The sequence below is a fragment of the Lissotriton vulgaris genome, chromosome 2_1, assembly GCF_964263255.1.
Source record: "Lissotriton vulgaris chromosome 2_1, aLisVul1.2, whole genome shotgun sequence".
Classification (NCBI taxonomy): domain Eukaryota; kingdom Metazoa; phylum Chordata; class Amphibia; order Caudata; family Salamandridae; genus Lissotriton; species Lissotriton vulgaris.
Window position 1 is genome coordinate 1,640,444,311 of NC_141687.1, and position 14,235 is coordinate 1,640,458,545.

The following is a 14,235-nucleotide window of genomic DNA, read 5'->3' on the forward strand; positions in this document are numbered from 1 at the left end:
ATTTTTTCAATATTTACTGGATTTAGTGAGTACAGAATTTCTGATACTTCTAAAAAAGATGTATTTTTTCCTTGTGGCTCCTGTGGTAAATAGAGGCTACATTTTGAAGATCCCCACAGGGAGTGTATTTATTGCCTTTACCCTGCTCATTAGGTCAAGGACTGTAGAATTTGTAGAACCTTTTCTTCATAAACCTTAAAGGACAGAGAAGGCAGATTACTGATTTGGTTGGAGAAGCTAAAATCAAGATCCAATGTGAAGATGAAGGCAGTGGCAGTTCTCAGGCGTCAGTCCAACTGACTAAGAAGAGGGATAGATCTGAAGAATCCCCTGACAGACTTGGTAAGACATCAGGTAAGACATCAAAAAAGTCCCATCATGAGACTATGCACTCTACCTCTAAAAAAGGGTGGCTGACATTCTTTCTGGGGAAAAATCTGGTGAAATAATGAAAATGACACAGAAAGCTGCCTTCAAAAAGCCTAACACTCAGTCTGAGTCTGTCAGATCATACTCCTCATCGAAAAAGACATTGTTGACAACGAAACCGCCTCAGACTTCGTCGACATTTCTCCATCACTGAACCATTGGCGAAAGCTGAATCTTTTTAGATGAAAATCACCTCGCCGGAGATGACGGCACCGTCAACGGTACCACCGACGATGACAATTTCTCCCCCATCGATGTCTCTCCCGTCGACGACACCGTCGGCGGTCCCTCCCTTTGTCAACCCCTCCACCATCGACGACGACCACTGCTTTGACGACGACATCACCGTCGACGATGGTTCTGCTGTCGACGGCCTCAACGACAATGAACGCTGATGACAGTCATGTCAGCGTCAGCTATTTCTGTGTCACCATCTACGGTCATCCTGTCGACACTTATACAGAGAAGACCTACTTCCTTGCAAGTAACACCTATATTATCTTTCAGGCTATCATCCATGTTCCCATCGATGAGAAGCTTTTACCAGTACACTTCTTACGTATCTCCCTCACCTCCTAGCCATTTTTGTGAGGAATCTGAGGATGATGGGCTGTTCAGTCCTGCACGCAGTCCCTCTCAACTTCATGTGAAATACCAAGAGGAGGATGATGAGGAGGAATATTATGAGCATTATCAAACTGTGCAAAGGCCTCAAGTTTTGTTACCTCGTCAGGAGCCTATGGTTCAAATGCCCGTGGCATTAGTGCAGAACTTGACAGCTATGCTGCAGGACTACCATACTCTTTTTCCGTCTGCAGCAGGTTCCGTTCACAGACAACCCTCCCCTTCACCTGCTCTGCATAATGAAATGAAATGAAACAGCGATTTATAGAGCACAAAACAATCCCGAGGGTGTCAAGGCGCTTACTAATTGAGACTGAATAAGGCCTTAACGACTAAATAGCCAGGTCTTTAGCGCCTTCCTGAAAGCTAATAGATTTTTTTCATGTTTCAGATTTGTTGGGAGAGAGTTCCACAACCTAGTAGCACCCAACAAAAAACTTCTCCCTCCCCAGGAGCATTTTTTCACCCTGGGAACAACAAGGTTGTTAGAGGTGGATGAACGAAGGTTTCGTACTGGCAAGTAGAGTAGCAGATTCCGTTTTTAAAATCCTGGTCCTATGTCCTGAGTGGTCTTAAATACAATACATAGAGCCTTGAACTCTATACGTCTATCCTTCAGTGCCGTAGAAACTGATTTATATCTTGGGATATTCAGCAGGAGCCTGGCTGCAGCATTCTGAACTACCGGCAGTTTAGCTAGGGACTTCTTTTGAAGGTCTTAGGACTTAGGTCTCAATGTAAGATCTGCAACCAATCAAAGCTGCAACTTACATGCGTTCTATCACCCACCGGGAGAGAACACAAAGTTCACGGAACAGTTAATGGAGATCATTACGGCCAACTCCAACATCGATTCCAATAATATATACCTAGGCGACTTCAACCTACATTGGGAGGACTCCAATGACAAAATAGTCAACGCGCTTAAGGATTTCCTCGTCGAGCTAAACCTCAATCAAGCATGCACACAACCTACTCACTCGAAAGGAGCAACGCTTGACTGGATTATTTCAGGAGCCAAAGACACATCAATCCTCTCCATAGACCCGTGTGATTGGTCAGATCACCATGCCATATCTTTCTTGATACCGATAGTGAAAAAGGGTAAGACCGTTCAACCCTTCACACTCAGAAAATGGAGTCGAGCTACAAAAGAGGCTAATATGGAGCAACTCGTACAAAGGTGTGAGAGAGACCTGAAGGTACCTAGCAATCTGCAGAAAGTAAATGAGATGACAGAACACTACATAACCACAGTCGGGAACATCGTCAATGACGCCATGCCACTAAAATTGAAAAGAGTCACCGAAAAGGAAAAAAATCCATGGTTCAATGGATCACTCAATGAAGAGAGGCGCAAATTGAGAATGGCTGAAAGAAAATGGAGACAACACCCTTCATCCTCGGAGCTGACAGCACTCCGAAAAATCAGAAACCAATATAACAAAAAGGTCATCAACTCCAAAAGGGAATATATAAGATCCGAACTGGACAATGCCAAATATAGACCACGGAAACTCTTCGAGATCCTAAAGCAACAATCAAATAAGTTAGCCAAAACCGCCCATGAGAACTCAAAAACTCCTCTAAGCTGCGAGGATTTCTCGACATTTTTCACGGAGAAGGCCAAAGCACTGGAATTGGAGCTCACAAGCGCAGCGGCTACCTTGCCAATCCAACCACTGACTTCGAACAAGTACGACAGGGCTATAGAGCGTAGCGAATCAAAAAACAAAGCATATTGGGATACATTCGAACTAGTTGACCAGGTGAAGGTCGCCAAAACGCTCTCGGAAATCAAGCCTAACAACCACTATCATGACCCTCTACCTGCGAAGTGCGTAAAAGAAATCAACTATATTGTGGTCCCAATTTAAACCAAACTAATAAATGCATCATTATCACAAGGGATCCTCCCTGACTGCTTAAAAACAGGACAAGTTGTTCCCATAATCAAAAAACCTACAGCGGATGCAACAGATCCGAACAACTTCCGTCCAGTTACCAACATTCCTTTACTGGCCAAAGTAATTGAGAAATGTGTGCAGTGCCAACTGAGCAAACACATCAACAAGTTCTCCCTACTAGATGAATGCCAATCAGGATTCAGATCAGGGCATAGTACGGAAACTGCGATCCTCCATATTGCTGATGATGCGCTACAGGCCCTCGACCAAAACCAAGCTTGCCTACTAATTCTCCTAGACCTGTCCTCGGCATTTGACACAGTAAATCATGAAGCATTACTGACCAGGCTGCAGAACAGGATGGGACTGGAGGGAAATGTTCTGAAATGGTTCGAGTCTTTCTTACAAAACAGAACACAACGATTCCTGGTCAACCAATCAATCTCACCTATATGCCCTAACTCAATTGGAGTTCCACAAGGATCGTCACTATCACCTGACCTGTTTAACCTATATGTCGAACCCCTCACAGAAATTCTCCGAAACTCAAAGATATCCTATCACATGTATGCGGACGACACGCAGTTATACATAAAGATCGCCTCCCTTGAAGACATTGAGCTAATGAACGAGACCTTAAATATGGCATTGCAATGGTTAAAGGCCAATCATCTGAAACTCAATGCTAATAAAACAGAGTTCCTATTAATCTCACCAACAAGGAGCCAAGCAGAAATAAAGGAATGGATAAAGCTGGTGACGGCGCTAAACTGCACCCCCACCCTAGTCAACTCAGCTAAATCGCTAGGAATCACTCTAGACGAAAATCTTGACATGAAAACCCATATTAACTCAATGGCTAAAAGTGCCCGCTTCCATTTGAATTATCTAAGAAAACTGAAACCATTCATCTCAGAAGCCGATCTTAAACTGGCTATCCAATCCCTAGTCATCTCTCGGATTGAATATGGCTGCACCACCTTAGCCGGATTACCAAACACGTCGACAGCACCACTAAAAGCCTGCCTGAACGCAGCGGCAAGACTCATCACGGGATCGAGAAAATTCGACCATATATCCCCACACTTGAAAGCATTAAACTGGCTACCCTTTGAAGCCAGAATCCAACTAAAGATAGCATGTATCACCCATAAAGCGCTCCACTACAACACGCCAAGATACCTAGCCAAGAAAATTGAGCTTTCAGGAGGTAACAGACCAGCTAGGAGTGCTAAGGAGCTGCTACTGAGGCCAGCCTTCTTCCGAAAGAAGAAAACCTATGACAGAGCGTTCTCGGGAGCTGCCCCCAGAATTTGGAACTCACTCCCCCCACGAATTAGGAAGATCCAAAATACCTCAACTTTTAAACGGGAAGTGAAGAACTTCATGATGAAGAAATTCTCCACATAGACTCGTTCGATTGCAATTAAGTGCAGTCCGACTACTGAACTTTGTTGAGACAATATGAGACTGGTGACTCCACCGAGACTAAACTGTAAACAAAATGCTACCTCAAGTAAAGACAATCGTATATACCCACATCACTTTATATTTTATCACACTGGGTAAATCCAGATAATCCTTACCTTTATATGTTAGCGTAATAGAATGCGATATAAGTTTTAGCCTTAACCTACCTCTTATCGCATATTGCACATTCGGAATGGATATAGATCTATATGCACCCAAACCTTATAACTTTCTACCTCATACCAGTATGTTGTTATTATTGTGCATACACCGTTAACGTGTAACTTGCCCTTTATGTGAAGCGCTCTGATACCCTTGGGTCTTGTTCGCGCTATACAAAACTTTATAATAAATAAATAAATAAGGTTAATAAAGAGCCCGGACAGGTGCTGAGACCACTATCTTACGAAGCTCTGCTGGGATGAGTGGAAGGAATTTTCGAAGGATATTAAAAGTATAAAAAGAGAGGGAGGTAACCTGATTGACATGGTGTTCAAATGAAAGTTTAGAGTCAAAAATAACTCCCAATCTTAACCTTGGTCACAGGTGTAGGTAGTGGTCCCAATGCGAGGGGCCAGAGATATGTTGACCAAAAGTTAGCGTGAGCACCAAAAAGTAAAACCTCCGTCTTACTGGAGTTCAATTTTAAGCAATTGGTAGCCATCCATTCCCCCACCTGACGGAGGCAGGAGTGGAACCGTTTCACAGTGTTAGTAGGGGATCCTGACACTGAGACGATAATCTGCATATCATCCACATAGGAGACAGCAGAGAACCTCAGGGATCTAATCAGTTTCGCCAATGGTGCAACATAAACTTTAAAAAGAGTGGGGCTCAGGGATGATCCCTGCTGCACCCCATATGGTAGTGTAAAATTTGGTAACCAAAAGTTATCTAAAGCCTGTATTTCCTACCTGCTGCTGGTTGACGCTGCTGGGGCCATGGGAGACGCCCGGTAGCTGCCACCCAGTGACAGCCTGTACTTCCTACCTGCTGGTGGTTGATGCTGCTAGGGCCACGGGAAACGCCCGGTTGCTGCCACTGTTTACTGCCATCTGCCATTACTACAAAAAGGGAAACTACATCTCCCAGTGTGCCTAGCAGCGCGCAGGCCGTGCACAGCAATGCCAGCGCCAGGAGGCGCTAAAAAGGGGGCCAGGGCTCCCGCAGCGCGGGACGCGCGCGGGCTGGCCTTGGCAAAGCCCGGGCCCCTCTGTGGCCTTCAGTAGCCAGAAGAGGCAGGGCAGGGCCACACCCTTGGTTGTTGCAATTACAACGTCAAAATACAAGCGGGTAAGATGCACGCCAGATGAACATTCCCAAGCCACATTGTAATATCACTTACCACTAACTGGCCTCCTTTGTGACTTTGTTGGTACTTAGTAAACGTTGTACTGCGAACTGGACCCGTGAGTCGAAAGGAACTATGGACTGTGGATTGCATTGTATTGCTATCTATACTAAACAGATATTATTGGGGATGGCACATTAAGGTGGGAGCAATATTAGGGCAGCGAAAACCAGGTTATAGTTTAGTGTTATTGAACCCCTTAAGTAGCAGGCATTACTAGGGAATAGTCCATTGGTGGAAAATAAGTGTAGCCGGGGCTGTGATTGCCCGTCATGGGCCGGAAGAGACTGGGCTGGGCCATCCTATTTGGTTTTAATTTCACAAGAATGGACCAACATTTGAACTTTAGCTCGTGCCTCTTTTTATTATTTTTTATTTTTAACTAGCTGGTAGTGTTTAGGTTTAGCTCCTTTATGCAGAAGTAGTAGCATTTTCTAGGGATTCTATCAAGGCTCTCTTATTTAACGCTGTGGCAAAGTTGACCAAGGTTACTAGTTGTGGGGGTGTCAATTCATCGCAAGTTGTGGGGGTTTATTCTGGTTAGGAACCATGGGGAGGCGGAAGACTGAAGTGAGCCAAGAAGGGACTATAGCTGCATCAAAGGCAACTGTTACAACTATGGATGCCTTCTTGTCAAGAGCTGCTTCAGTTATTGACAAGGAGATTGAACTAGTGAACAGGCGTCTCTCTAGATCCCCCTCTAGTGGTCTCTTTCCTCTTCTGGGTGGGCCAAATAATATGTCTAGGGAAACCGCCAGTGAAGTATTGAGTATACTTTGATCCCCTGGGCCGGGCAGTGCTTCTCGGGTCAACGAAGCGCTATCCCCTCTACCAGAATCACCGGGGGAGGTACCTTCTAGGACTGTCTCCAGTTGTGATCATCTGGAATAGGAAGTGTGGTGCCTCGTCTCTTACATCAGGGAATGGTGGGATGGGTGGCAATATTATCCATACATCACCAGAAGTTCCCAGAGATGTCGACGCATCACAACGTCCAGGGGTGGCTCTCAGGTATAGTGGCAGCTTGAAAAGAAAATGTAAACCAATAGGGAGCCAAGCCAAAAAGACAAAACCTAATGCGCCCCCTAAGCCTGCCCCCAAAAATAAGGTACCCATGTTGCCAGCATCTAACATGCTCAATTTGGCCATGCTGGAAGCCTTTAAATCTACCATGTATAGTATTTTGGAGTATAAGCTGAGTCCCATTGTGGCTAAGCTAAACCGCATAGAGCAAATCTTAGCTGAACAACATAAGTCTTTGGAACCCACTCATCCTCCCCAACTTGTGGTCACAGAGTTGCCCAAGGTTAATACAGTGTCAGGCACGTTACCTTTGTTAGGGGTAGCTGCGGATTCTCGATCTTCTAGTGGAGCCCAGTCCTGCTGCGCAAATGGAGACCCAGGGGGGTTGGCTGAAGGTATAAGTAATAGGCTGGCACCTAATGGGGTTTTACCAACAAAGTAACAGGGCCAAGTTACTCTTAGTTCAGGGAAAAGCTCGGGAGAGTCGCAGGGATATTCTACCAATGCCCTTCAGCATTTAGCGGTCATCAATCTTCTACCCCAATCAACACCACTGGTAGTAATCCTGGGGAATGTCCCTTCACTTTCACAAGGCTCCCAGGAGGACTTCACCCAACTTAAGAATAAGGTTACTCATTGGTTGTCAAATAACACCTCTGTGAGCCCAAAGGTGGAACGTAATATTATCATGGCACGCCGTGTGGGCTGGATAGGAAACACGAGGAAATCCGGAGGGGGTGATTGTATCATCGTGAATTTCAATAGTTCATTTGTTGTGGAGAAAATCTTTCGGGATGTTTATTATGAATTGACTCAAAGGGATTCTGGTATCCTGATCTTGGCTTATTCTACAAGTCTGACCACTTAAGGCGCCACAATTTAAACTTGTCAAGTAATAGATGGCCTCAAAGACAGTTTGAGGCTTCAGGGGGTAGCCATCTTTATTCTTTGGGGGGATTCCCATTTCGGCTGGGCATGTTCTTACCCCACAGTTACAGTTATCAAATAGATTCGCTGCACCTTCAAGGCTGGACGAGTGCGATTGACTGCACAAGAGTTCAGAGCCCGAAGGAGACTTAGTCCATCAATAGAAGTCCCCCTGTTCTCTCACTTGTAGTGTCGCACCCTGTAACACGGTGCCATCCGGGTTGCCCAGCCCCCAACAGCATGGGCTGTCTCTAGTTGTACCACAAGGGGCATTCACCAAATTAGACGCCTACAATGTCCTGTCAAGGAACATTGCAGGGATGGCGGGGAAATTTCAGGACCCCTTGTGGGTGCAGTTCATCAGGCAATTCTCTGTGATTGGCCTTCAGGAGACCTGGCTGGTGAACTGTACTCTATATTTGGAGGGATATAAAGCTTTTTTTTTGTCCCTGCTTCCCCGTCAGTTTGTGGCAGAGCCAGGGGTGGTTTGGTCATATTTACAGCATTGGCCTTGAATTGTAGGATCCAGCAACTCCCTGTTGCTTATACTGACCTTCAAGTTATTGTTTTAAGGCAAGGAAAAGAGAGCATGGGTATCATTAATTTTTACAATGCGGTGAATGCCCAGTTGAGCTGCCTTATTAGGTAGTCCTGTGGCTCTGTTGCACATAGACTAATGGTAGCGGGGTACTTTAATGTTCACCCTTGTGGTGACCCCAAAATCACCTGTATGAGAGAACTGGAATGCGCTAGGATGCGAGGATTTCATTTCGAGCATTCTGCTCAAGGAGATGCACTTAACAACTTGCTTAATGAATATGACTTGATTCCATCTATGTCCTTTTCTGCCCCCCTTAGTAAACAGTCTGTCCCGTCCTTCAAAGGACGTAGTGGCGAGTCTTTTATAGATCATATTTTGGTCTCAGGTGAGCTTCAGTTCAATCTCCGGGGGTTTACAATTGTGGATAGTGTATTCAGTGATCATAATCCCATTTGTGTGTGTTTGGGAGGTGGTTTGCTGACAAGTCATGCCAGGATGAAAGTGCCAGGTACACTGAGACCTACGGATGAAATGCGCCGCCTAAAGTGGTCCCAGGTAGCTCCGGATTTATTTTATGGTAAGGTACAAGAGTCATGTGCATCTGAAATAGCATCCTGTGTGTCTCCTGGTTCCCTTACTGAGGGTGTCCTCAATGCCTTTGAAGGTATTGTTTGTAAGATAGGGGCATTGTTACGCGCCCCCCTTAATAGGACGGCACCCTGTGATCCTAAATGGTTTGATCCTCTATGCTCCAAAGCCGCTAGAGATTTAAAGGAAGCATTAAAATCTACTCCGCGAGATCAATCTCGGATTTATGCCCTTCGTCTCAAGTATAAATGGGCACTGGCCACTCATAAGGATGAATTAAAGGAAGCAACGTGGCAAGAATTACTTGAGCCAAGTACATTAGGGAGTAGTTCTAGGTTTTGAGGTATTATTAATCGTCCTTTATTTGAAAAGGATGGGGCCAAATACATAGGCACTAACATAACAGAAGATGAATGGGTGTCTCATTTTAGTTCTATCTTTAAGAGTGCTATAGTTCAACAATAAGCCCTAACCAGAATGCAAACTAATGCTGTGGTAACGTTTGTGCATAAAGAAGTGGAGAAAGGTATCTCAGGGCTGTCCTGTAATAAAGCTCCAGGTCCGTATGGTATTCCGCCGGATCTTTTTAAATCAAACCCACCTTTTTGGGCTCCGGTTCTGGTGGCCGTGCTTAATGCGGCAGCCAGGGCCGGCTGTCCGGAGTCTTGGGGCACCTCAACAATTGTATCGGTTTTCAAGAAGGGCGATCGTAATAGCACTTTGTGTTCTAGGCCGATCTCCCTTATTGATTCCGTGGACAAGGTTGTGGGCGGGGTTTTATTGAATAAATTAGCCTCCTGGGCGGAAGAGAACAAGATCATTTCTGACCTACAATATGGGTTCCGTCCAATGCATTCTACTTTAGCCCAATGCCTTAACCTGTATATGATCCTGGGGAAGTATACGGTCGCCCGCCAGGGTACGATGTACATGGCCTTCATGGACCTTTCCTCCGCTTTTGACTGTCAATCGGGGGAAATTGTGGCAGTCCATGAGGGCCATGGGGTGGAGGATGCCCTTGTTGACTTTCTGGGGGATCTGCTTAGGGACACTAAGGCTGACATCAGATTCGCCCAGGATCTTCGGGCCTCTAGGGATTTTAAAATTGAAAGGGGAGTACAACAGGAATGTATTTTGGCCCAGTTTCTATTTAATTTATATATCAACGACCTGGAGAAGATCTTGGTAGAAACAGGGGCCGGTTTCCCCCAAGTGGGCCGACGAGGACTGCCCATCCTGCTTTATGCGGACAATGCGGTCCTCATTGCCAGGACGGCAAGGGGTCTTCAGACACTGCTAAACTCCTTTCGGAGCTTCACGATCGCGACCTAGCTATAAATAATTCCAAATCTTATATTATGCAAGTCGGGTTACGTCCAAAGAAGCAGTATCCCTTTAAAGTGAATGGTGAGAAAGTGCCTTTGACTACGACATTTTCAAACTTGGGTGTATTACTAGATGATCACCTGAACTGGGGGGCCCTTATTCAGAGAAAAAAGGGGAGGTTAAAAGGGCAAATACAGCTATCTTCAACTTTGCTGCAAAGATGGGTAAGCTCCCTATTGCGGCAATGTTGAAAATATACCAGGCCAAAAGTGTTGCCAACGCTAGCTATGGGAGCAAATTATGGGGCTACGCAGCATTAGATTGTCTACAGGTGGCGGAGAACACCTTTTTAAAACAGCTCCTCGGGGGTCCCTAGAGGAACCTCAAATTTAGTGGTACGTGAAGAAGTAGGGTTACCATTCATTTGTGATAATTTGGCCATGCGTCCGTTGTTGTTTTGGCTCAACTGCTGGTTAAATAAAGACCTAGGGCCCGATGTAGGTGGCCCAATACCGATCGGTAACTGCCGAAAATACCAATTTTCGGCCCTTACCGAGCGGTATCCAGCCATCGGGATGTAGGAGGCTGAAATCCGTCCGATTCGGTATTTATACCGAATCGGTATAGATACCGAATCGGTAATAAACCGAATCGGAAATACACCGATTAGGTAAAGAACGAATCGCTAACATACCGATTAGGTAAATATACCGAATCGGACCATGTACCGAATCGGTAGATATACCGATTCGGTAAATAGTCCGATTCGGACCATCTACCGAATCGGTAGAGTTACCGAATCGGTAAATTACCGAATCGGACAGGCCAAAACTCTGATAGAGATGTAGGGAAGCACAGAAATACCGATTTTGCCTCAAAATCGGTATTTCAAATTCGGTATTTACCATGGATTTGAATCAGGTGGTAACTAACTGCAACCTATAAAAGGAGACCCAAAATGCAATGCAACTTGCAGGATGGCGGCATTTTATGTCATTGCAAGGCGGCTACGGCTACAGCAGGAAGGAGAGAGGGAATGGCAAAGAGAGGAACAGGACTACAGACAGAGGATCACCCTGTTCATGCTCACAGAGGCAGAGATCCTACAGAGGTACAGGCTGGACTCAGACACCATTCTGGAGCTCATCAGGGACCTTAAACCACTGTTGGACCACCCCACCCCAAGGGCACACGCCATCCCAACGCACGTGCAGGTGCTATGCAGCCTACACCTGCTTGCGTCTGGCAGCTATCAAAGTGCAGTTGCTGCGGTAGGTGGGGTGACCCAGAGCAGCCTGTCAAGGTTTTTCAATAAATTCCTTGACGCCATGATACAGAGGATGGACCAATACATTTCTTTCCCTGCAACCCATGCGGAACTGGTACAAACAAAAGCAGACTTTTACCAGATGGCATGATTCCCCCACATAATCGGCTGCATTGATGGCACGCACATTCCAATTTGCCCCCCTGCTGACACAGAATACATATACCGCAATAGGAAGTCTACGCACACCATCAATGTGCAGGTGATCTGCAATGCTAAGTGCACCATCACAGACCTGGTAGCAAAATACCCAGGGAGTACCCACGACTCCTACATTTTCCAAAACAGCGGCATCTATGCACGGCTGACGGCTGGGGAATTTGGTGAAGGATACCTCCTAGGTGAGACACATCATCAGACCCCCATAACAAAATGTAGCACTGTAAAGTACATGTATGCATGTGAGTAATGTTACCCCTTTTCCTTCTAGGCGACAGTGCATGTGCCCTCCGCTCATTCATACTCACCCCCTACCTCAACCCCTCTACACCCAGCCAAAGGAGGAATAATCGGGCCCACAAAAGCACAAGGAATGTAGTAGAATGGACCTTTGGCATCTGGAAAAGCAGGTTCAGATGCTTACACAAGAGTGGAGGTGCAAGGCAGTATACCCCCATCACCTGCTGCAAGATCATAGCTGTCTGTGCAATGTTGCACAATCTTGTGGTGAAGAAGGGCACTACGAGGACCATGACGACGACGTTGCTGTGCCACAAACACAACCTGCTGGGGTGTCTACACCAAGTGATGGCAGATATAGACGTGAGGAGATAACAGAAAACTATTTCTGAGTGAGTACAGATTCACAGACAGGTCATGGATGTGAACAAAAAAAGATTTAATAATGTTGGCACAACGGTACAGCACTGATGTGCAACAAATTAAATAAGTACAGTAAAGGTGGGGAATGGAAATGGGCCGGGTTGCCTCACCCACCCTGGCAGTCTCACTTCCTGCTGCGCTTTGCTGAACCACTGGGATGTGGCTCCCCCCCATCTGCATGTCCGGCTGCCTCAGCGGAGCGCCTGGTGCTCCGGCGCGGCTCAGACACAGCGCTGGCCGGGCTGCTGCGGCTGCTGCTGTCCCCAGCCTCGGCCACGTCCAGGGCAGGATTCACCACCGTGTTGGAGATGATGAGGGCCTCCATGGCAGTGGTGATCGGGCCATGCCCCTGGTCACCTCTGCAGTGTTCTGAGTGAGGCAGTCTTCCATATTTGCCCCTCGGCGGCATAGCAGGGCGGTTGCTGCGGCAAGCCGGTTGATTGCCCGGTTCTGTACACGGACATCCCTGCGCCTAGTGTGCTCATGCTCCTCGATCTTTGCACACAGCTGTGTTATGGCAGTTGTCATCCTCCCCAGTCCTGTTGCTATTTCCCTGTTACTTGCCACGAAATTCACAAATCCCTTTGACATCTCCCCCATCTGCAGGTTGTGTTCCCGCAATTGGCGCTGGCAAGCCAGGATGGACTTGGCCTGCATCCGCTGGATCCGCACCATGCTCCTCTCAAGCCCTTGGAAGACGGTGCCCTCCCGTGCTGGTAAAGCACTGCTGGAAGTGCGTGTGCGGCGCCGATTGGTGCTGCCCTGCTGGGTGGCCTGCTGTGCCACAGGTGTCGCAGGTTTGGGTGCTGGTGCCTGACCCGCAGCTCCCTCCATGATGGTCAATGGGGCCACAATGATACTCCTGGCAGGAGATGTGGCAGGTGCTGGCTGGGTCCGTGTGGGTGAGTTCGCCGGTGAGAACTGCAATAGGGGTGATAGTGACAGTAGGGGGGATTGGGGAAATGAGAGGGTATGTCCTGGGTCATCCTCATTGGCCATGGTACTGCTGTCCTCCTCCTCCTCCTGTGAAGGAACCATGCTGCTTGGCCCTGCCACCGCACTGTCCACTGTTGCTGGAGCTATCGCTTGTGGAGCTGCTGCTCAACTGCCTGATGGTGCCCCTAGGGATAAAGAAGCATTTGTGAACTGAGTGCAAATGTCTTACAGTCACTACAATAAAAGCATTGCACATGTCATTTTCATTACTCTGAATCTATTTTTAAGTGCATAGCAGTTTAATGTGCACTGACATTTGTTACTACATTAGCTGACTACATTTACCATGATGCATTGCTCATGTATGTTGCTAGCAGTACTGGGCTGGGGTTTGGCTGTGCATTGGGGCTAAGGGAGAGGTGTCTGGTAGGGTGTGTCATGCTGCGCATGCTTCTTACCTTTTGATGTAGCTCTGGCTGAGCTGTCCAGGTCCCCAACTCCCACCACACTCTCGGTCTCAATCGTTGTGGACACAAGTTCCTCCAGTTCAGTGAGGGGTGGCGCTGGGTTCCTGCCTCCACCGGTCAGACCTGCCTGCTTGTTCAGCTCCGCCAATTTCCTCTTGGTGAGGCTGCGTATATCATAAAACCTCTTCTTGAGGTCGTCCAGGCTGCTGGGGGTCACAGCAACTGCATTCACCCTTTCACCAATGCCACTCCACAGCTTCCTCTTGGTGGACTCAGGGACTGTGAGGGACAGCCTCCCAAACAACTGCCTGTGGACCCTCACCCCCTCCTCCACCAATACTTGCAGCTCCATGCTGCTGAACTTGACCTTGCACTCAGCCTTCTGGCTCTCAGAGCTGCTTGCCATTTCCACTGTGATCAGGATTGTGCTACCACTCTCTCTGCTGCTCACTCTGGGCCTCATTTATGAGGCCCCTTGCGCCATCGGAACTTCACTT